The sequence below is a fragment of the Haliotis cracherodii genome, unplaced genomic scaffold, assembly GCF_022045235.1.
Source record: "Haliotis cracherodii isolate W230 unplaced genomic scaffold, xgHalCrac1.p SCAF_20, whole genome shotgun sequence".
Taxonomy (NCBI): Eukaryota; Metazoa; Mollusca; class Gastropoda; order Lepetellida; family Haliotidae; genus Haliotis; species Haliotis cracherodii.
In genome coordinates, this window is record NW_027266276.1 from 8402559 (window position 1) to 8428590 (window position 26032).

The window sequence follows — 26032 nt, forward strand, 5'->3', positions numbered from 1 at the left end:
GTCTGTACGTCAAGGGTTCATACGTCAGAGGGTTCTGACAAAAGTAATCATGATTACAATATTGGCGATTACATGTAATTACTTTGAATATGTGGTATGTCTGAACACATATGCGGTCGGTAGTTATATGGTACAATGGAACCTTGTTTATCCGGACGGTACCATTTCTAGCCGCGTTTAACTGATCATGGTTAATGGTCCTGTACGTATGTTGACGTCCCCAACAAGATGGTCCGACTAACGAAGTTTTGTCCTCATATAGACTTTTGACTCGAATATGGCAGAGAAGAGTGCTGGTGTCGCTATACTGTATAAACTATAAAGAGAAAACGATACAATCTACGCATTTTTAAAAATGTATTTGGAATGTATTATTTATGGTACCACGAACAAACGACAATTCTTTCCACCTGTGATGAATTAACAAAACGCAATCAAACACATCCGGGGTCATAGGTGTTATTTGTCTCAAGAACAGATGATGAAAGTTTGATTACAAGGCTTCTATAGCACCTCCGTTATGGCATCGATATATTTTGTGACCTCCGCGAGTGTTCTGATAGGTCTTCTGGACACGACGCCTCGTCGATGATGTAAGCCTCCTTATAACGTCAATGTGTTTGCGGTCTCAATCCAGCACGTTTCAGCGTAAAAGGCGACTATGCTTGTCGTAAGAGGCGAGTAACGGGATCGCTCGCTGACTTGGTTTAAGCATGTCATCGATCCCAATTGCGTGGATCGATGCTCATGATATCAATCACTGGATTGTCTTGTTCAGACTCGATTATTTACAGACCGCCGTCATATAGCTGGAATATTGCTTCGTGCAGCGTAAAACATCAAACCAACCAACCGACATTCCAGCTCGTGCACGTTGTACGGCAGGTTTAGACATTGCCTCATATGTAGCAGACTTGCGTCCCTTGGGCACGCCAGAAACCTATGATTGTGGGTTCTAATCCCGTTTCTCCCCCATTATGTTTCTTGGTTTGTCAGCACCATACCCGTGCTCGTTGGTTTCACCGAAGTGGTAAACGTCTCAGACCTGCATCACTTCGGGCTTTCCTCCCACATTAAGCTGACACGCCGTGATATAACTGTAATACTGTTAAAAGCGGCATTAAACCCAACTCACTCACTCACCCTTGTCCCGTCAAGGTCGATGTCGTTACCATCAGGAAGCAGTTTATTTTTATCTTTTTGTTTACACAGTGTAAATACAATAGCCAACGTCATATATGTGACGTCACGTCCTGTAAGAGAATTCCAATTCAAGTTACTGATGACGCGAGACTGTGTATACAAAATATCAGCGAGCTATCGCGCAAGCGCTATATGCACTCGCCAGCGTTAATCATGTATTGTCCAATGGCTGACAATCATGCCCTGAATGACAAGAGCATACCAGCAAGATTTTTTTTCTGGTGTGGAATCGAATTCAATATTTCACAATGCCAATAAGGGACCAAACCTGATTAATCAGATCACAAATGTCGGTACTTTGTCAATATTGTTTTCCATTGTATCACTAGAACGGATGCAAAAACAATATTGTTATTTCTCTGACTCCGTTTGATGTGACATTGCACATTGCGACACAGTTATCAGTCAACTCTAATTCATTCGCTGAGCGATGCCCCAAACAGTAGGGCGATATCTGAGCTACAACATATGTGTAATCTGTGCCTTTTTTGAGTATGCCTTTTATTGCCATGAAAACATCAAAGGAGCTTATGCCGGCTATTGGATGATAGTTCAGTCCAACAAACATTATGAGTGAGTGAATATGGTTTTACGCCGCTTTAAGCAATATTCCAGCAATATCACGGCGGGGGACACCAGAAATGGGCTTCACACCTTGTACCCATGTCGGGAATCGAACCCGGGTCTTCGGCGTGACGAGCGAACGCTTTAACCACTAGGCTACCCGACCGCCCACAAACATTATGAATTAACAGAGGAGAGTTATGGTATTATTTTTAATGATATTGATTAGCATAAACATTATGAATTTGATTGTGTCACAAAACGAATTAACGTAAAGCATAATGTGAAATAGAGTAACACACGATGTGAATTAGCGTCACACAATTATGAATTAGCGTAACACATAAAGAATTGGTGTAACACACATTATGAATTAGCTTGACACACATTATGAATTAGTGTTATACACATTATGTATAAACGTGACGCACATTATGAATTAGCGTGACACTCATGAATTAATGTAACACATTATGAATTAGCATGACACACATTATGAATTCTTGTAACACATATTATGCATTAGCGTGACACACTTATGCATTAGCATAACACACATGAATTAATGTAACACACATTATGAATTCGCGTAACATTTTATGAATTCGCGTGACACATATTATGCATTAGCGTCACACACTTATACATTAGCATAACAAACATGAATTAGCGTGACACACATTATGAATCAATATGTGTTACTTTATGAATTAGAGTAACACTTTATAAATCCACATGTTTCACATTACGGATTATATCCGTGGGTTAACAGAACTGATCTTTAGTAAGTAATTGGGTAAGCCGTCTCACCCCCTACCCCACCCCCAACCCCCACCCACGCTCCCTTGTGCAGAGATGTGTAGATACATGTTACTTTTTTCTGCTGCCATTTAATGAGTCAAAAACAACACGATTCTTTGACACGATATTTTACCAACGCTTCAGATATGAGTGTCTCCCTGCTTCCATGAGCGAACGTGATCCCATGTCCATGAACCCACTTAATTTGCCGTGCCATACAGTAATGAACGGTTTTTTGGTTCGCTGACTTGGTTGATGCATGTCATCGTATCCCAATGGATGGATGCTATGTCAATCACTGGATTGTCTGGTCCAGGCTCGATTATTTACAGACCGTCATATGTCTGGAATATTTCTGAGTGCGGCGTTAAACAGACAAACAAACGAACATAAATGATAAACGTCTACTATATGCGTCACTTTCACATTTCCTTCCACGTTAAGTTTAGGTGAGGTGAAATGGGGTTTAAAGTAAAGAATATTACACATATTATTACTTGCCCGTGAAGAGGTTACCCCTTTAAATAACATTGTGATACCAGTTTTATTATACGATTGAATAGTCCTGGTATCTCAAGAGCGAAAGCGAGTCGCATGCCAGAACTATTCACGAGTATCATAAAATTGGTATTACACGGGAGTTCGTTTAGTATTCCACATATATATAGCCAAGTGTATACACGTGTGTATGTGGCTGCTTGTACTAGTCCAGACTTACCGCCTCCGTGGTCTAGTGGTAGAGCGTTCGCACGGAGAGCGGAAGGTCCGGGGTTCGATCCCCGACCGCGTAATACCAAAAGACGTTAAAAGATGGTACTTGTTGTTACCCTGTCTGGCGCTCGGCATTAAGCGGCTAAAACAAGGACTGGTCGTGGGGTATTCATGTTAAGCTGCGGCATGGTATCACAGTGAGCTAGCACTATAAATCGGCATCAGTCTGGACTAGTACAAGCAGCCACACAAACACATACACGTACATTCACGTCGCTATATAAGTGCAATAATCATGGACGCGACGTTAAACCCAATTTCACCTCACCTCACCAGACTTATATACCATCTTAGTGCTCGCCCACTACGATACAATGCCGCAGTCTGACATTTCTGACCCTTAAACGTTGAAATCAGAAAGACAGTCATGGCTTTATCTTAACTGAATATAACAAACATATTCTTCATCACAAACCACGGTAGCTGAGCTTTTATTTATTTATCTTGACGAGAAGTTTTAATTGTTGATGGCGCCATGCCAGACCTTTCGATGGAGGCGATGTTGATAAATATGTTTTCTCTCTGCCCCTAAAGTATATATACATGTTGATGGACGTTTGTTATCCAAGGGGAATGGAATAGGAAAAACACTATGAAAAGTCAACATGTAGATTCTAGAATGAAATGCGTCAAAGGTTTTGCAGACTCCAGACAGCCCCAAGGCCAGAGAGGTGGAATCCTGCTTCAATGATTAAACAAGGTTTTACGAGTTTTCTCACATCAACGCTTAGCTCTACTCAGATGATGAATAGCAAAACACGCACACCTTTTTAACCATTATTTAGCTACTGAACGAGTTGGGCGAAACAATCACGTTATCAACTCTAAAAGTTGAAGTTTTATTCCAAATGAAGAAAATAGATTTTAAATAAAAACAAAAGTTTTCTCACATCAAAGCTTAGCTCTTCTCAGACGACGAATAGCAAAATACGCACACCTTTTTAACCATTTTTAAGCTACTGAACACGTTGGGCGAAACAATCACGTTATCAACTCTAAAAGTTGATTTTTTATTCTAAATGAAGAAAATAGATTTTGAATAAAAACTTTCTTTTCACGAGGCACATGATCGCGACATTTGACACTCTGGTACGCAGTAACTCAGTGTCATGCCATTATTGATTTCTAGGTTGAAAATTACAACTATATTGACTATAAACGTTAATGAAGAGGCTGCCACCCTCACAAATTGTTTGCACTTCCCATACACAGTACAAAATTTAATAATTCTCTCAGCTTATGAATATACATTTTCGAGCGATAAGGACAGTGGTGGATTACATTGCTTTTTATATAATTTTATTATGACAACGAATACGATAGCTTTCACATTGTTTCAACAGCATACTCAAAGTTTTTATATTTATGGTCTGGAAAGTGTGTCATTATGACGATTATGAAACTGAAAGATTTTGCTATTTTAGTGAGTGAGTATGGTTTTACGCCGTTTTAAGCACTCATCAAGCAATGCCCCGGCGGGGGACAACATAAATGGGCTTAACAAAACATATTCCAAATTATTGGAACGTCATTGACATTTTGTAAATTTTAATTTGTAATGCATGTTTTTCATTGAAAGTTTACAATTATAACATATACTTTACATGAAACTATTGCTTCTGGCATCGGTGAATGTTTTTTGTTGTTGCTGTGGTATATATAACCATGCAAGCTACAGTACCTTGACATATACTTGGGAGCAAAGAAACTATAGCCCTCAATTAATTATAATATATGTTTGATTTTCAATTTCTTCAGTTAGCGATATTATGTCCAATAATGTACTGTACTGTACTTTGTCAGAACTCAGAGAATACTTAGACATGGTTTTATTTTTTTAAATATAATTTGAATTAAAACTTTTAAAAAAATAATTGAACATCGCATAATACACAACTGCTGATGGGTATCTCGGACATCTCATCTTTGAAAAACGCAAATTTGCTTTTTGCGGCATATATTCCTAACTTTTTTAACTTGGTAGGTTGGAAATTCATTTCTTACCTGTCTTCTTTTCAATCGAAAGTATCTTAAGTTTTATATCCAAACTTAAAATGTACGGGCGCCTTGTCAGTTCCCAAAGAATGGTTGTATTTTTAAATTATAATTTGATTTAAAACTTTTAAAATTCAAAAACCCATTCGCATTATACACAACTTCTGATGGGTGTCTTAGACATCTTATCTTTGAAAATCAATATATTTGCTTTTTTCGGGACAGATTTGTAATATTACAAACACGGTAGGGGTCATGTGGTTTCAAATTCATTCTTACATCAGACTTCTTTGAACTAATTTATTTTTTACACACAATTACCTAGCCATAGATTACTTTTTACAAATTGTTGCAGGAACGAGTGATAGTTAATTAGGCAAATCAAATTAAACAACAGGGTTTTTTTATTTTAAAAAGTTTTAAAATTTAAATAATTGTTTCAAAACTAAACAAACTCGGTTTATTTTGCCCTCAGTTAATTATATTCTTACCTTACATTGAAAAAGGTATATCACCTACTGGGACACCTGTCTATTATTAAAACGTCCAAAGTCAATTCTCATTAACACGTTAACGTTAATGCAACGCTTCCTTCTTTAATCTTTCGAGGTATCAAGGAGTATTTTGGTTTAATAAAGATGTCAACATATCTGCTTGAGTGAGAGGGAGTTTGCCGCGTCCCTCTGGGACAAACACTGTTTGGTGTCCTAGCTTTGCTTATACGGCAGATAGAACCTACATGTATATTGCCAGGCTAGTCAAACGCTTGTGTTTTAATTGATATTCTCGTCATGGATTACAGGAATAAGTAAGAGTAGTTGGAAATCGTGATTGTCTCAACCAAAGAAATTATGTTCGTTGTTCGAGAGAGATTTGGAAGCTTATTTATCAGCTTGTTCCCAACACTAATGCTGAGTGGTGCGACTCTCGCCTTGCTCCAAGTCTTTACTGAATGATAGGTCCAAGTAAGCTAGGTCCAGATAAGCGGACATTCCAAGGACACCAGTCTTTTATAGGGACAACTTGTTCTTATTATTTACATAATCTAGAAGTGATTATTATGTTAACCATTATAAATTGCCTAAGAGACTTGTGTAAGTCTAGTGCGACTCAATATGATTATAAAATGTTGTGTCCCTTGGACACGCCAGAAACCTATGGTTTGGGGTTCGAATCCAGCTTCGCCCAAATTGTATCTAGGTTTGTCAGCACCATACCCATGCTTGTGGGTTTCACCGAAGTGGTAAACGTCTCAAACCTGCATCACTTCGGGCTTTCCTCCCACATTAAGCTGACACGCCGTGATATAACTGTAATACTGCTAAAAGCGGCGTTAAACCCAACTCGCCATCTCTCTCACTTTTGACGTCTATGTATATAGATAGAAACATATCCAGTGTTAATCTGGTTGTAATTCTATACATGCCCGCGTTGTATTGGGGTGAGTCATATTTCATTTGCTTGCCATGACAGGTGATCTATTAACATAACTTACTCGACTTTGCGAGCTAATGCGTGTAGCCCTTAGACAGTGAGTGAGTGAGTATGGTTTTACGCCGCTTTTAGCAATATTCCAGCAATATCACGGCGGGGGACACCAGAAATGGGCTTCACACATTGTAGCCATGTCGGGAATCGAACCCGGGTCTTCGGCGTGACGAGCGAACGCTTAAACCACTAGGCTACCCGACCGCACCTTTTAGACAGTGTGGTGTAATCGATATGATGATACTGAAGACAATAACCTATCCTGGATTCTGTTGCTGATTGATTACATACTCGGTGATTCAAGCTGAGAAATATCTATCACTGAGCCGATTAACGTCACGTATGTATTATGTAAGGGGTGTTTTCTTTTCAATATATTCAGCTTACGACACAAGTATCACAAATATGCACTTGTTGGTAATAGTTACAAAAACAAAAATCTGTTCAATGTGAATTGTTAAAGTTTAGTGTGTGAGTAAATGGTGTGCTCCTACGCCACTTGTGGCAATATTCCAGTCAAATCGTGACAGGGAGCACCACCTGGGCTTCATGACATGTACCATGTGATTGTGGGTTCGAATCCCAGTTTTTCCAATTTTGTTTCTAGGTTTGTCAGCACCATACCCGTGCTCGTGGGTTTTACCGAAGTGGTAAACGTCTGAGACCTGCATTACTTCGGGCTTTCCTCCCACATTAAGCTGACACGCTGTGATATAGCTGGAATACTGTCAAAAGCGGCGTTAATCCCAACTCACTCACTCACTCCTTCGGTAACGAGCTAACAATGTTCTCAGCTATATTAAAGTGATGTCTACAGTACTGGCAATGTGACGTCTGGAGAGACGTCGATCATCCATATTATGTATATCCTGAACATACTCCTTAGTGATGACAGTTGAAGGTCTTCCTTACCTTGGATCATCTCAGAAGCTCTCTTACCCTCTTGAATTCAGCTGCCCATCTCTTAACAGGCGCCAAGGAAGGAACATCATCCTCTAAAGTTTGCCACTTCAGACGTACAAAGTCTTGGTGACAGCGCGGTAATAGGTGAGGTGAAATTGGGTTTTACGTCGCGTCTAAGGATTTTGCACTTATATAGCGACGTGCATGCACGTGTGTGTGGGTGTGGCTGCTTGTACTAGTCCGGATTAATGCCGATTTATAGTGCTAGCCCACCATGTCGTAGTTGAACACGAATACTCCACTCAGACACAGTATCCTGACTCCGAGCCGACCAGTCCTTGTTTTAGCCCCTTAATGCCGAGCGCCAGACAGGGTAACAACAAGTACCATCTTTTAACGTCTTTTGGTATAACGCGAATGGTTATAAGTTGCTTCGCTTGCAAAAATATGCTGCCTGATTATGTATTTGGTTAAAATGAAGGCTGTAAGCATGAAATTGCTGTACTTGCAATTGTTGTACATGCAAACGTTCAGAATGTATTATAAATACTTTCGTGTTAGTCTCCGAAGTTTTCAGTGACCCCTCGTACCTTGAACTAGTGGCCTTCTGTGTTTATATCGGCATAGCACACAGTCTCTCCCAGAGTCGCTATCGTAGTGTATGTATGTGTTGGCGATACCGTTATGAAATGCCCTAATCCCACAATCTCTACACCATAAGCAACTAGGAAGCAAGTGAAGGTTCTTGTGCAAATATACACGTGGCTTATCGATATTTTCCCAGTTGCCGCAACTGATCACAGGGGAGAGGTCCACACCTATCACATATCGCCAGCATACCTGGCTGGTATATCGTACACGTCTAGACGGGAGCAAGGGTCACCGGCTGTTTATGCGAACAGACAGGGGATGGTGTGTAAACCGATGAAGAAACAAATTGAATGTATTTAGTGTGTGATGGTGTCAGGCGTGTTTAGGGGCCGGCAGGTGAACATTCGGTAGATCTGATGGGATCTAGGTAGAGGTCTTTGGGAGTCTAGGTAGCGGTCTTTGGGGGTCTAGGTAGTGGTCTTTGGGGGTCTAGGTAGCAGTCTTTGAGGGTCTAGGTAGTGGTCTTTGGGGGTCTAGGTAGTGGTCTTTGAGAGTCTAGGTAGTGGTCTTTGGGTGTCTAGGTAGTGGTCTTTGGGGGTCTAGGTAGTCATCTTTGGGAGTCTAGGTAGTGGTCTTTGAGAGTCTAGGTAGTGGTCTTTGGGGGTCTTGGTAGTGGACTTTGCGGGTCTAGGTAGATGTCTGGATAGAGGACTGAAGGGGGTCTGGGTTTAGGTCTGAGAGGTTCTAGGTAGAGGTCTTTGGGGGTCTAGGTAGTGGTCTTTGAGGGTCTAGGTAGTGGTCTATGGGGTCTAGGTAGAGGTCTTTGGGGTCTAGGAAGTGGTCTTTGGGGGTCTAGGTAGTGGTCTTTGGGGGTCTAGGCAGTGGTCTTTTGGGACTTGAGTAGATGGCTGGATAGAGGACTGTAGAGGGTCTGGGTTGAGGTCTGAGGGGGTCTTGGTTAAGGTTTTGGGAAGTGTCCTGAGGGGAGGAGTCTGGGTAGAGGTCTGAGGGGGGTTAGGGGTGTAGAGGTCTGAAGGGGGGCCAGTAGTTGTCTGGGGAGTGGTGTGGGTTGAGGTCACTGTTAGCTTCGGGTTGAAGGGCAGCAAGGAATGGCGGCATATAAAGAACGTGTTATTTATCAATTAATTTAATTATTAAACTTCATCGTTCGGTGACATCAGCAAAGTCTCTACAACGGGTTTGAGAGGAAATATCGGGATCGTTTGACTTAACCATCATTGCGTCCTCTATTTTGAAGTGAAGTCTTGTCTGTAGGGGATGATTTAACTGTACAGCCCAGACTTAGCCCCCAGTGACTATTTCCTGTTCCGGCAAATAAAATCTGCCCTACGTGGAAGACGCTTCCAGGATGACGAGGACATAAAGGCTGCCACAGGGGCGTGGTTAGAGGGCCAATCTGGGGATTTCTATAAAAGTGGTATTAAAAGTATGAAGGACAAATGGAATAAGTGTTTTGAGGTGAATGGAGATTATATTGACTTGGTCAAATATTGAAGTTGCAAAACATATTGAACGCCCCTCGTATCACAGGGTTTGTGTTTTCAAGAAATCAAGCATCCCTATAAAGATAGTTATAAACTTATTAAACTAATACTGACGCCAAGTGAATTAAAAATAAACCCCAATTAAATTCGTCCTCTAATAAAATATTTATTTTATTTTATTATCTATCAAAAGATTCGTTGCAGTAATAAAACTCCAAACATTTATTAATATTGAATAACGAGCAGGTTCTTCACAGTGACAATGATAGGCACACATCGGGCACGTAAGTTAAAGATTACTTAAACACAATAAAGTGTATGTATCGATAATCCAAAAATATACCCAGAATACATTACAGCACGTTTAAAGGTCGGACGTCAAGACAACAAGTCTTGAGTTTCATATCAGTCCGACAACATTAAATATCCTCTTGGCACTGTACGGTAAAAGCGACTTAACCCTTTATACATTCATAAGCAATATCTCGAGAAGTCCGGAGTCGAGTGTACGATTCCGACTACACCATGAGCATTTGTTTATGAATCACTATCAAATAGTGATGATAGCAGATGTTCGCGAAGGGATGAAGAAGGATCCAATGGCACTTAATATTAATAATAAAAGGAAATAGAAATTGATTTTTTTAATCTGATGAATTCCAGAGCTCAATGTCGTACCTCAAAACGAACAACATCCTACCCGATCCAGTGACACTATCAGATAGCGTATCTCTTGAAAAGAAGCAGCATGCATCTGCAACTTCACTTTGGATGCGGGTCGAGGATCAGCAGGAATGACGGCATGTCAGAATGTAATCATTATGTATCTTTATTGTTCGTGAGGTGAGATGCGCAAACCATTTGCAAAGGGTTTCAAAGGAAATTACGGATTTTTAAGCAAACTATCTGTAAGGAAGGGTGATTTATTGTGATATAACATGTTCAAGTGTGACGTACAACGTCTGCGGTGACAAGCTTGTCTGAATTATGATGATTGATATAAAACAATAAATGTTGCCATGATAGCAAACATAACTTTTATTGCCTTCGGCGGCTCGTTGGTTCGATTCCCGTATTCACTTTGGTTTTGATCCTTGGTTTGTCTGCACCACTTTAATGCTCGTTTGAATTACCAACGTCTATAAGCTTTTTTAAGCTTAAAAAACGAAAACCTTTGGCTGAACGAGAGTGAGAGTGGTTTAGAGTGACAGAGAGGTATAGAGGTTGAGAATAAAAAAGGTATTGATAGCGAGAGTGAGAGAGACTTCGAGCAAGACGGATGGAGAGGGGGAGAGAGAGAAAAGAGAAGTGAGGTGAAATTGGGTTTTACGTCGCGTTCAAGATATACATCAATCACTCAATCACCTGCCCAAACAAACACCCGCCCACTCTTTCACATGAATACGTTTCCATTGTATTGACACGATTAAATTGATCTGTGAAAGTCGTGTTTGTATCGGACCAATTATCAATTTCTTCATGTAAACGTGACAGGAGAGTGGGTGGTTTGGCAGTAAATATGTAAGCACAGTATTCAACTTGAAGGCAATAACACCGTGTTTACTATAAACCAAAGAAACCACACCACGTAGTGTCTACAATACAGAGTCTGTACCAGCGTTCATCGCCCAGACTTCAATGGCGACTTAGCGTCTGTCCTTTGGAAAAGTTGTTGACGCTGAATGCTGAATGTGTAACAGACGCCATCAATTATTGAGATATAGTATACAGTCTTGAGCTGTTTCCCTTTATAACCTCCAAAATATAGTAAGTAAATACAAGTATGAAACATCAATCTGAGTACGTGTTTTCAGGAATTTCTTTGCATGTGTGTGAAAGTGTTATTGCTTCATCAGTCATCAGGTCAGTCATCAGCCCTATAGATCAGATGCAGTAATGGTATCGAAAGTTATACCTAGTGCGATCGTTCGAGAGCTGGTCACAAAGTTCTAAGCCAAATAAACAAAACCAAAAATTGTGAAAGTGTTTTTAACTCATATCGACAGTGAAGCTTTTCAAATCCAGTCAGGAAGAAGCTTCCTGAAGCAACCCTGAAAAACCCATTCACGGCAGCTTTGAGGTAATCGTTCTCGTCATAGCGCATTCCACGAAGATGTTCTTTCATTTTCGAAAACAGGTGGAAATCACTCGGTGGCAGGGCTGGCGAGTATGGAGGATGAGGAAGCTCCTCGAACCCACATTGCCTCACAGCAGCCTTTGCAAGTCCAGGGTGTGTGAAGAGGCATTGTCATGAAGTAGTAAAACTCCAGCAGTCAGCATTCCTCGCCGCTTTTCTTTGCCAGAATCTCTCAGGCGATGAAGCAAATCAGCATTGTAGGCACCGGTAATCGTCTTTTGACTTTCTAAGTCACACCCTTGCAACCAATAATATAGTTGCCATAACTGGATCCATGGCTTAGACCTATGTCGTACTCAAGTTCAGCAATGGCAATACGTCAATCTTGACAGTATAAGTTTTTCTATTACCTTGATTGAATCTCCATTGATGGATGTTGAGGGACCTCCAGACCTTGGGTCATCATCAAGGCTTGTTCTCCACGCCTCCAAAATAGCAACATTTAACAGTAGAATAGGTAGGGCACTTATCCGTATACACTTGAGACATGCGGTCATGAATATCTTAATATCTGAAGTTAAAAACTATGACTGCTCGGTACTCGATCTTTTCCCTGTCCAATATGTGTGTATACATATATACACTTCCATTAAGAATCATTTGTTAATCCGTTCCACTTGGCGAAGCAATACATTTCAACGTAGACCCCCAAAATCTTCTGATTGATACTGACCTCGAATATAGACTCGTCACATGATCAGTATTGAGCTGTCAAGTGATGGATATTGACTCATTACAGATCCCGAGTATTTGGTATTTGTCAGGGCAGATCCTGGGTTATCGTCATGGCTGACCCCGGGTATTTGCCACGTCAGACCATGGGTATTTGTTTCAGCAGCACCTAGGCTGCACCAACGTGATATCAGATACAGTAAACTACGTTTATAACGAACACGCTTATAACGAACTGACGGATATAACGAATTTATTTTTAGTCCCGACCATTTGTTGTATATATGCTGTATGTATGCATATAATGAACTACGGTTATTACGTACTAAAATTAGTGGCCCCCTCGAGTTCGTTATAACCGTAGTCTTCTGTACCAGTAAACACGAAGTGCCCTGCGATACCTGCGATACCTGCGATACCAAGCACCAATTCAAAACACAAAAGTCGCAATGAATTTTCCTCAACGTTACCCATTGTTACTTCTTACAGTGTTTTGACAAGTGAGATTTAATGGGTACGACTGCTTTTATCTTTGAATTCGCTTAATGTCGATGTAAAAGGTTTACCCCAGTCTAAGATAATTGTCGTGGCTTGTGTACTACAATATATAATTATTATTAGGTCTCTGAAGTAGAACACGTGTCATTTTCTTGATAACGGTGTTAGAACCTACACCGAAACGTCACTCCTAATTGTAATAAGAAGTTGTTCATCCATATATCTTATCCTAACTACGTGTCTGAGAGGTAAACATCCAAACATTGCTTCGTATCCAGTAGATAAAGAACATTGAGAATGAAACCCGCTGGAACCATGACCATCCCAGGTGGTGTACATCCTCTGCAACAATCTAAATCTGAATATGAAAAATACCCCCACGCCTAAAATAAATTGACTAATTTCTTCTCATAACTATTGCAAGCATTCCAGTTATGAAATGTTTAAACAATCACCATGTTCATGTTAAACGTTTTCAGTGAGCAATGATTTTCGGCTTGTTTGCTTAAGCTACAGCGCTCGGATCCAAATTAAAAAATAACAGGTATCGAATTTAGGGTGAGACGACTTCAAATTTTAAAACAGAGTATGTTTTATCTCCTTATTCCCACATCCTGTTCCATTGCCGCCCCATGTTATGTAGGCAGCGGGAAAAGCCGAGTGGACCCGATTGGATGCCAGTTTTCAGCCTACAGAGAGTGAGTGAGTACGACGCTTTTAGCAATATTCCAGCAAAATCACGACGGGGTATACCAGAAATGGGCTTCACACATTGTACCCATGTCGGGAATCGAACCCGGGTCTTTGGCGTATCGAGCGAACGCTTTAACCACTAGGCTACCCGACCCATATATATATATATATATATATATATATATATATATATATATATATATATATATATATATATATATATATATGTGGGGTGTGTGTGTGTGTATACTCTTCAAAAAAAGAAACTTGACATAGATGTAATATATATCTAAAATAATTACATTAAATGAGAACCAAATAAGTCAAACAGAACGATGATGTGTCTATAATTCGCGGAAACACATGCAAAGCACATAAACGTAGCGTTTGGGGATCAATTTTACAGCTTCATCCAAACGCAACCGCCTGTAAAAAACGTGCAGCACAGGATCCTGCATTTAGGCATGAAGCCCCCACCTGCTGAATGGGTATAAAAATCCACATCAACGGCTGTTCATACAGTCCTTATAACGGCAGTAGAGGCGGTGACAGAATGCCAAGACTGAATGCAGCTCAACGGAAAAACGCCATTGGGAGATTACAAGCTGGAGTAAGTCAGCAAGGAGTGGCCCGGCACTTTGGCGTATCCAGACAGACAATCTCCGCACTGTTGACCCGATACAACAACACCAACAGAGTTGACGACAGACCAAGGTCAGGAAGACCAAGGGTGACAACCCAAGCACAAGATCGATACATCCGGCTGCGACACCTCCGAGGACCGCACTACTACAGCCACGTCTACAACCACACAGATCCCTCGGGTACGCAGAATATCAGATCAAACGGTACGCAACAGACTCAGGGAGGCTGGACTTTTTGCACGAAGACCTGTTCGACGTCATGTATTGACCCCACGTCATCTGGCGGACCGTCTGCTTTGGCGCCAACAGAGGGTTAGATGGGCACGTGCAAGGTGGAGACATTTCCTGTTTACTGACGAGTCCCGTTTCCTACTCACGCGCACGTGACTACAGACGTCGGGGTGAACGTTACGCCCCCAACTGTGTGCAGCAGGTTGTCCCATTTGGCGGCGGGAGTGTCATGGTATGGGCCGGAATTCATCACGGTGGTAGGACGCCTCTCGTGCATGTGGCAGGTGCATTGACAGGTGTGCGAGACTTGATCCTACAGCTTTACGTTCTTCCTCACGTCAACGTTCATGGCGAACAGTTCAAGCAGGACAACGCTCGACCGCATATTGCACGTGTTTATCAGGACTGCTGCACAACAACATCCAGACATTACCTTGGCCAGCCCGGTCACCAGATTTGTCCCCGATTGAGCATGTGTGGGACGAGTTGGATCGACGCGTTCGCAGAAGGAATCCACCGCCCCAAACACTTCCGGCGCTTCTTGATGCACTTCAGCATGAATGGTAGCACATCCAACAGCTGTTATTGACAACTTGATTGCATCTATGGGTCGTCGTTGTCAAGCGGTGATTGATGCACGTGGTGAGCACAACCGATACTGACATTTTCTGTACCCCTTTGACATTAACTGTATCGTGTACGTGTGTCTGTCCAGGTGATACGATTAATGTTTTGAACATTGTGTACATTGATCTTCAAACAGTGTTTCAATTTTGGTTTCTGTGTCCTATTTTGAAACAATCCCATCATATTACATTTTGAAAGTCAGTGCCAAGTTTCTTTTTTTGAAGAATATATCTATCTATCTATCTATCTATCTATCTATCTATCTAGATAGATAGATAGATAGATAGATAGATAGATAGATAGATAGATAGATAGATATAGATATAGATATATATATATATATATATATATACATACTTGTCCACTAAGATACCATGCCGCAGCTAAACATGGATAATCCTTTCAGTCAGTCTACTGAATCCAAGCCGACCAAGTAGTCCTTGTTTCATCCCTTAATGCCGTACGGGGGCGGTCGGGTAGCCTAGTGGTTAAAGCGTTCGCTCGCCACGCCGAAGACCCGTGTTCGATTCCCGACATGGGTACAATGTGTGAAGCCCATTTCTGGTGTCCCCCGCCGTGATATTGCTGGAATATTGCTAAAAGCGGCGTAAATCCATACTCACTCACTCACTAATGCCGTACGCCAGGCAGGGTAACAACAACTACAATCTTTTAACGTCTTTTAACCGAGGATCAAACCACCGATCTTCCGCTTTCCAGACAGGTGCTCTATCATCTAGATCAAGGAGGTGGTCTTCTCTGAAACAATATATATTGAATTTAATTTATAAAACATATTTTTAAGCACAAGTTTTTTCTCGTTACACATGAGGAGTAAGGATAAAACTCATTTTGACCGCAAGTCTTTTTTCCACGGAAACGGCTGTCATGACTAAAGCACTATCTTGAAGATTCATACCACTAATATCGCTTTGATTAACGAAACCACATGGTATGGTATGGTGTGGTATGGTATGGTATGGTATGGTATGGTATGGTATGTGGATTCTGGGCTGCACGTGGTGCATGTATCTGTTTCTGCTTACAACAGATGTAAATAAAAGCTACAAAACCCTTTCCATAATCATAAGAAATCTCTACCGAAAGCAGGGTCCATTGTACGATTCTGAATAAATACTCGTATTACACATAATCTGGCTTCATAATCCGATGCAGGTGCTTCTGGCTAGAGAGCTGCTTCTTGTTAAGTTCACAAGGCATGATAATCGTGTTGTCTTGATGCACTGATTACACGCAAACAGTCGGAATGTTTCCAGATTGCATTTGGTTAAAGTCTTAGCAACAGCAGCACGTGCCCATTGATCTTATTATCTGTATTATCGGCACGTGTTGGATATGTAGACGGTGACATCATATAATTCCAGCTGACATATACTCTAAGATGAACATTGTTAATGCCAGTTTAAAGTCGACGCGAAATTGCACGCAACGCCAAAATATGACTTTCCATGTTAGCATTATAAAAGACAAATGTTATGAGTACTTGTCCGTAGCACTCTCTCGTTTCGTGACCTCTCACAGATGTGAGACACACATGAATAACACCGGAATGCTATGACGTCATGATACAAAGGATGACATGACGTCATATTGTTCCATAACAACTGATCGCCTCTTGTCAGCAGAATGTGAAAAGAAAAAATCAAAGTTTTTCTTATCAATATCGATCAAACTGAAACTCCAGTTAGTGTGTCCATTTGTGATTGAGGAAACAAAAGTATTCATCCGTTGTGAAAGGTCAGAGAGATTTTCCAGATTCAATCCCAGTTAACGTCTTTCAAGCAATCAGATTGAAGTACACACTCCCATTACTTTCCAACATCCTTTATCAAATGTATCATAAGAATACGGTTGACTATATGGAAATTGGCAGTCTCTGCAGTGATTTCATGTTGTGATGTGCTGGTGGCAGATACAGCGTAAACAGCGTAAACCCAGTGAACTGGCCTTTGCAAAGAGGTAAATTTAATCATGTTTTTTCTATCAATGAAGATGGCATTTTACAATCATATACGTTGTGTAAGGATGTTGCCTTAAGGTATGCGTGCCCGGGATCTTGGAGGTATAGAATACATACATGGCTTCTCAGAAGAGGATCAACACCGGGGGCAGCAAACCTTCTTCTTTGATGTTTGTCAGCATCCCTGTTCAGCATCTGTAGTGCTGAAAGGACAATCCGTTATATGGTGTGTGTGAATGCATGGGCACAAACCAGTAAACGCCATCTATGTGAATGTGCCTTAGGGAACATATCGGCCAAGCCTACAAACCGAGGACATAATCTAACTTCTGTGTTATGCTGTAGCTAGGGGACAGAACATCATTACATGTCTCTGGATATTATTTGTGCAAATGTTCATGCAATTAATAATCAAGGAACACAATGACTAACATTAGTCTCTGAAATGAAAATATTGTCAGATTTTCTCTTTTCAATTACCTTTTAATACATAAGAAAAGACCAAAGAGAATCAAATTTTTAGACTTGACAGGGGATTGAAAACGTTCTTGGCGTTTCGGATATTTTTTTGTGAAAATGGAACGCATGCACATATATACGTTGCACGTAAAATGATATGCTATCAATGTTTCCCAACCATGTCTACTGCTTAGGAAACAAAACACACAAACGCATCTCAACATTGATTCTGACAAGTGTTGAATTTGTATGCACGCTATTTCAAATGTACTGACAGTAAAGTCTATTTCCTTCTATTTTTCATTGTTCCCTTATTCGTTCCCACCAGATATATGTTATTAAAGTCTACAATATATCTGTACTTTTTGTTGTGTTCCCTACCTGGCCCAGTCCATTTCTATCTTCGGTAACACAGTTGTTACAACACCATGAATACACAACCACAAGACCATGACATGCTGTTTTAGGTGAGGTGAGGTGAGGTGAGGTGAAATTGGGTTTAACGTCGCGTACAAGATTATTGCACTTATATAGCGACGTGTGTGTGTGTGTGTGTGTGTGTGTGTGTGTGTGTGTGTGTGGCTGCTTGTACTAGTCTTGACTGATGCCGATTTATAGTGCTAGCCCACTGAGATACCATGCCGCAGCTTAACATGAATACCTCACTCAGACACAGTATACTGTGTAGACTCCGAGCCGACCAGTCCTTGTTTTAGCCCCTTAATGCCGAGCGCCAGACAGGGTAACAACAAGTACCATCTTTTAACGTCTTTTGGTATGACGCGGCCGGGGATCGAACACCGTACCTTCCGCTCTCCGGGCGGACGATCTACCACTAGACCACGGAGGCGGTCACATGCAGTTTTAGGACTGTTTGCGAAAGGGATGAGGTCTGACATGGAACACGCCATTTCGACAAGCACACTCCGACAGGTGTCTTATATGCGAAGAACATACCTCAATAACAACATCAGAGACAGCAATCAAGGATGCTTGAGGATTCTCTGAACACCACACGTTCTGTCAAACCATGTATGTCATGTTAGGCTTGGGGGCCATACAATAACATCATTGCATAGCTTTAAAGTTGATAAGATCAAATATTGGAACTATAAGAATAAATATAGTGACTGTCGGACGCATCACGTCTTCTGGTAGGTCACATGCATTGACATTTGGTGCGACGTCAGCTGCGGGATAATGTCTCTTGTCGTGGGAGTTTAAGTGATTTTGACATCATTTCTATGAGCGTGTATAAGAAGTATTGACCTATTCTGTAAGAGGAGGATGTATCTCCAGGACATCTCATGAGACCTCGTTGATGAAATGCCAACGAGAGGTGACAATGTAGTCACATTATATTACGGATGTTTCTGTTTGTGATGCTAATGTGATAGGCCAAAATAGCTTAGCTTAAGAACAACAGATGCATGTGTTACGTTGGCGCTTTAACCCTCAGGGATACTACATGATCTTTTTAAAAAGTGTAATTACAGTTTGTTACGAGTTGATTCCCATGTTGAAACGCGAAGGGTAAACGAGAAATCTTTTCGCAGAGAACTAAATTGTGAAATCAGTAAATAACCACGCAAGATCAATGAATTATTAACAAATTATATTGAAATACACAGGACAAGGTTTATAATCCTAAGGGGCAATACAATAGGTCAAATATGAGACATCAGCAATAAAATTGGCACTACAGTTAACTACGTATATAACGAACACGCTTATAACGAACTGACCGATATAACGAACTTATTTTATAGTCCCGGCCATTTGTTGTATATATGTTGTCTATATGCTTATAACGAACTACGGTTATTACGAACTAAGATTTGAGGTCCTTTTTAGTTCGTTATAACCGTAGTTTACTAAATTACATAAGTCAGTGCACTCACGATGTCCAGAATGTGTCAAAGTTAAATGTCTTGAATGAGGCAGATGTTCGTTGATGAATCCGAATACGGTGTTTGAGGCTGTGGCAGGTAATCGTTTTCAGATAGATAATGCTATCATGTCCGAACTGAGAAAGGAGATAAGGCGTAAGTCAGGTCGTAGAAAGAGACCTCGAATCGCCCTCGTTTAGCACTTACATAGATAAAACCAGCCTTCTAGAAACTGCTACCTCGTGAGGCATCTCGACGAGACACAAGTGTGATTAAGCTCCTCACAGCGGAGCTCTCTATACCGGTAGGGTAACGTAGGTACCAAGCGCTGGGACGGAGCTTGGACTGTAAACACTAAGGGAGGTCACCCTAATTTACGAACCACCGTTGGAGTATCACCATAGGCCACCAGAGCACATGCAATTTGATGAGCGCGTCAATTAGATGCCATCAACTCTGATTTGAAATAACATATACAATAAATACTACCTCATTATAAATAAGATCATGAACAACAGTCAACATGAAGCTCATGAAAAAGTATTCTTATAAAAAAAAAACCCATAAAATTGCTTAGCTCCTTTCAAAGACTAATATTGAACGTATTGCAGCATTGACTGAATATACTCTTTAACAACAGTCAGAATCTCTTGGACATTAAACTTGCGGTCCCGAACTTGAATGAATATGTGATTTGAGGTTAAGTGAAATGGGGTTTAACGTCTCTTTCACTTTTATTACACTTGCACGAGCATGCACGTGTGTGTGGCTGCTAAAGTCTGGACTAATGTCGGGTATTAAGTGCTGGCACACCGAGATACCATGCCGAAGATTTATACAAATACACCAGACATACACATTATACCACTCCGAGCCAACACTCCTTGTTTTAGCCCTTAACGCCGACCGTTAGGCATGTAAAGACAAGTACCATCTTTTAACGTAGTTTGTTATATGCGATCGGGGATCGATCCACCCACCTTCCGCTCTCCGGATGACTGTCTATCCCCTACACCACGAGGCAGTCAAATTGATGTGCAAAATGTTGTGACAGGTTTTTGTCTATTAATTCAATTCAAAATTATTAAACTTATTAATGAATGCACTTCTTCCGAAGGTTTTCTGCTTCAGGTTATAACATTGTAAGCACTATCTGATGCCAACATTGTCATATTCGATCTTCCTCCAAAATAAAGTAAAATGATTATCTCAAAAGGTGTCATTTCTGCATTTACCCTCTTCATTATATGAACTCGTAACGATCCGGGGTAGAATAGGGCTTCAGCAACCATGCTTGCCGTAAAAGATGACTATGCTTGTTGGTAGAAACAACTAACGGGATTGGGAGGTCAGGCTCGCTGACATGGTTGATGCATGTCATCGTATCCCAATTGTATCGATGCTCATGATGTCAATCACCGGATTGTCTGGTCCAGACTCGATTATTTACAGACCGCCGCCATATAGTTGGAATATTCCCGAATTCGGCGTTAAACAACAAACAAACAAACAAACATAATATGAACCAATAGAAGAACCAATTTGCATCTGGAACTTTCCACCACCAATAATGGTCCGCTTGCAGAGATACTTGAGTCACACCCATCTTCACAAAAGCAAGTTGTTTTCATCTGACACTGGCGTCAAGGCTCTTAACGCCTTTCCCTGGATGTTAACTACGTGCCATCATGAACATATCACAGGAAACGAAAAAGTCGGTATCACAGATGATTTTCTCGATATCACTGAAGCCTCCTCGAAGGTATTGACGATGTGTGGCGGAGTGATGTGAACGCTGTCTCGTAACATCTGGGTTACGGGTAATATGGCTACAGGCCCCGGAGCAAATACTTTTTAAAACAATTTCCCCCATTCTATTATCACCGCCCCTTTAGTCTATTGGATGAAGCCCCTGGACGGAGTGTGAAAGATCGGAGGTTCAATGCCCTGGCCGCGTCATGTCAGCAGATGCGTCGCTACTCTTCCGATCGCCATTAAGAGGATAATACAAGGATTCGAAGCCCTGTGGGTGGTGTATCAGTGTTAAACTGTGGCACGGTGGGTTAGCACTATAAAACCGGGAAGCAGCCACACACTCTCTCTCTCTCTCTCTCTCTCTCTCTCTCTCTCTCTGCTTAAAGCAGACTCCATTGTACGATTCCGACTGTAGGATTACAGTGTTTGTTTGGTGTTTGATTAACACCGAACTCAGTAATATTTCAGCTACAGGAAGGCGGTCTGAAATAATGGAGTCTGGACCAGACAATCCAATGATTGAAATGAGTACCCATCCACACAATTGGGATACGATGACATGCATCAACCAAGTCAGCGAGTCTGACCTCCCAATCCCGTTAGTCGCCTCTTACGACAAGCATAGTCACCTTTCACGGCAAGCATGGGTTGCTGAAGACCTTTTCTACCCCGGATCTTCAAAAACGCGTATTTATGAATCATCTGCAAATAGTAATAACACCAGGTGTTGCCCGGAAACATAAATTGGACTACTCAGATATGCATGTAAAGCATAAGCAGTTTAAGAATTTCTTTAATTCGTGCATTTGAGCTTGTCCGATTCACCATAATTTAGATCCCGGTTTTGTTATCGGTTCAAGTGCACTAAGATAAGAAATGATAAAACACTTCGGGTCATTCCATGTAATATATTAATGTCATTGAGGTCTCTTTATCAGTAACACAACACGGGATATCACAGGAGCCGTAATTACCTGACACCTACGACAGCATAATTCTTTTCAAATGTCATTGATTACCCAGGGCCTTTCGTATTAATTCCGATGCGTTCCACAGTGGACTGGGCAAGCCATAAGATTACCCACGTTATATACATGCACAGAGGTTGAGTTAATTAATTAACACTAAAGCTTCAAAGACTGATTAATGCCTTGTTTTAAAAGGGAAATCCATTCGGACAAACCATAAAGAAAAGGTACACAGTAAAAACTAAAGCTTCAAAGGCTGATTAATGCCTTGTTGTTTTAAAAGGGAAATCCATTCGAACAAACTATAAAGTAGAGGTACACAGTAAAAACTAAAGCTTCAAAGGCTGATTAATGCCTTGTTTTAAAAGGGAAATCCATTCGAACAAACTATAAAGAAAAGGTACACAGTAAAACACTAAAGCTTCAGAGGCTGATTAATGCCTTGTTTTAAAAGGGAAATCCATTCGGACAAACTATAAAGTAGAGGTACACAGTCAAAAGTTACGCAACGTAGCATATTGCCATGATGCATTAACACAAGAAAACATCTTCATAAACTTTATAAGTCACGATGGTCAAAACGTGGGGCACGATGAGTATTCAAAAGAGTATTTGAGTTAACAAATTTTTAGTTTCAACAAAATCAGCAAATGTACTATCCTGTGCCTGGATATCTGGTTCATTTTTTAATTGTCTTGAAGATCCGAGGTAGAATGGGTGTTCAGCAACCCACTCTTGTCATAAAAGCTATGCTTGTAAGAGGCGACTAACGGGTTCGGGTGGTCAGGCTCGCTGACATGGTTAATGCATGTCATCGATCCCAATTGCGTGGATTGATGCTCATGATATCAATCACTGGATTGTCTGGTCCAGACTCGATTATTTACAGACCGCCGCCATATAGCGGGAATATTGTTGAGTGCGGCGTTAAACAAACATGCAAAATTTAATTGTCTGGTTTGTTTACAGACCGCTGTCGCATGTCTTGTAGAACTGCAGTTTTCTGCATGCCTTGTGACTGTGCATCAACGACATATTCCTCATCTGTCTTACATTAATAGCAATCTCAGCATGTTTACATATTATGTCTATCCCATATCTTAACATACATCTAATAATTAATATTAGTATACATCTCTAAAGATAATATAATTACCAAATAAACATTATCCTGGAGTGCCCTTCCAGTGCGCAGTTGTTAGAGCATATGAGAACAGTCGGGATACACTGGACTTGGCAAGCAATGTGTCGGGACCGATTTAACTTTCATTTATGTGTGTGCTAACGAAAACAATAACCCTTCATTTTTATAGAGACTGTTTAACTACATATTTACCATGAAACTATATATTTTTGACCTTCTTTGTTCAGGTATATATATGATAAAACACCAAATTTTGTGATATTTCCGTTTTACAAATCTGACAATGATGCATTGGGAAAGATAAAAGAAAGTTATTTTATTTATACTTTCAAACCGAATTTTAATGGCCTGAAATAATTGAACTATTTTATACAATTACAATGTATTGTACATTTTACTGCCACTACAATACTTATTTCTGTATGTGTCGTACGCCTGCCCTATCGTCTTACACCTGTTTTATTGTGACGTCACAAAGTTAGATTGCACTATGACGTCATACTATGCGTGAAGCCGGTTGAGTAAATTATACAGCTCATCTTTGGACTTTTGTGTGTATATATATATATATATATATATATATATATATCATATAATGAGTAGGTTTCTCGGCAGGATAAAGCCAACGGATAAAAACGATATCCGTTGGGGTCACATGCGGATAGAGATGCAAATATCAAAGGTCAAGTAGGGACTACTTTCACTGTTTATAAACAAACATGGCGTCGCCCTTGTCATTCGGCGATCGAGTCAGAATTAACCATCGGGAATCTGGATAAACTACAGGGATAATTGCTGTCATTATCAAAAGAACAGTCTAATATACAGAAAATATGTGTCTAACTGTGACGTAGCTAAGGCGTTTTATAAGTTTTGGCAACTTTGGAGATATAAACTTCGAAACAATTTTGCGAGGGCACGAGGCCTAGCCAAGCGGGATCAGTAGCCATATCTGTGCTTGTAGACCTCTGCGGCTTGAAACCTACTCCACAAATTAAAATAGTTGGATTTGGCCGAAATATGTTTGAATTGTTACCTTGTTTCGTTTTGTCGCTGTGTGTACATCTGACTACACTTCTTAACGTTATGACAGGACAGACCGACTGTCAACAACGTCTAACCGTGGCCGTGACATCTCATAGACTAGGGTTAGAGTAGCTTCCCTTTGACAAAGGACAGTTACTGTAGTGGACAGACCGATGGATTGCCGCGAACGGCAATTAAAAACAATTGTTGTTTTGCGTATGTGTTGCGTCGCCACTGCATAAGAAATAGATTTCAGTTGGAACTATATTGGCTACTGTCACTGTCCGACTGACACATCACTTACCCTGTGAGGTAATAAATATTAATGCGCGCATTCCATGAAAACTCGCAATGTTTCGGTAATGTTTGTGAGAGAGGGAAAGCGATTTTAAAGCACAGAATTAAAGAAAGACATTATATGATAAAGAGGTTATCACGCTTGTGTGTTTGGGGATGGTAAATATCGTGTATTAGGAATAAACACTATGTATTTAGCTCGCCAAGGCTCGCTAAATACAATGTTTATTCCTAATGCAGGATATTTACCATCCTCAGACACACTCGCGTGATAACCTCTATATATATATGTCATGTCATTAAAATTGTGGTACATAGTATTCAAGTAGTAGCATCTTTTCATGCGTAAACATTCTTGCCTATAAAGTCAACGTACTGTATCAGTGTGTCTTATAGATTGGTTTTTCAACAAAGTGTGGAAAGAAAACCAGAAACTAAAAATGTTTGCACAGTTACAATTTGTATATGACATTACCTTTTTAGCATTGTAATAACTATTTATCTCTTGCTGTATGTGTAAAAAATGAGGTATTAATTCTTTCCTACATTGTCTGTATATTGCTTGTTTTGTTATTAAAAGAACAATATTCAATGGGTTGTTATGTTTACCTTGAAATCCAAACAAAACATTTTCCCTGTTCAAATCAATGGTTCCTTCCACAACGGATTTTATCCAAATGAAGCTATAATAATTATTAGTTTTATCAGGAATTATTCAAACGCATGTTACAAGTGCGTGGTCCTATTTGGCATCCATTCTCAAGAGCATCAGAGTAGATATTTCTTCATCTCTGTAGCATCTGACATGGTGGAGGTTGATCCTTTTATACACTTGATTCTCGATGATACTACTTCAGATTCGTCACGATTCCAAGTGGAAAACGTGCTATTTTGCTCAAAACAATGTTTCCTAGTAGTTGTTTATTCAAAAGACCAACATATGTCATCGCCCAGAAGTAATTGCCCTAATAAGTCATTTTCTTTCGTTTTCGATAGGTTTGTTAGTCTCTTATTCCTGATTTGTTCAAGAATTGAAAACTAGGTCAGCGTTGTGAGTAGCTTACTGTATGTGTAATTATACTGCTGGTCGTCGTCAATTTGAACGCATTCGACTTTTGTGAAGACTGATTGGGCCTAACATCCGATAACTGCCATTTGCCCCAATTATCACTACATCAATCGGCCATTTT

The 26032-nt window shown here is 40.5% G+C and overlaps 1 protein-coding gene across 1 annotated transcript in view; it reads left to right on the plus strand.

The window, feature by feature from the left end:
• Positions 1-26032, plus strand: part of LOC139470292 (parathyroid hormone/parathyroid hormone-related peptide receptor-like) — a 218466-nt gene that overhangs the window by 1501 nt on the left and 190933 nt on the right. The window lies entirely within an intron of this gene.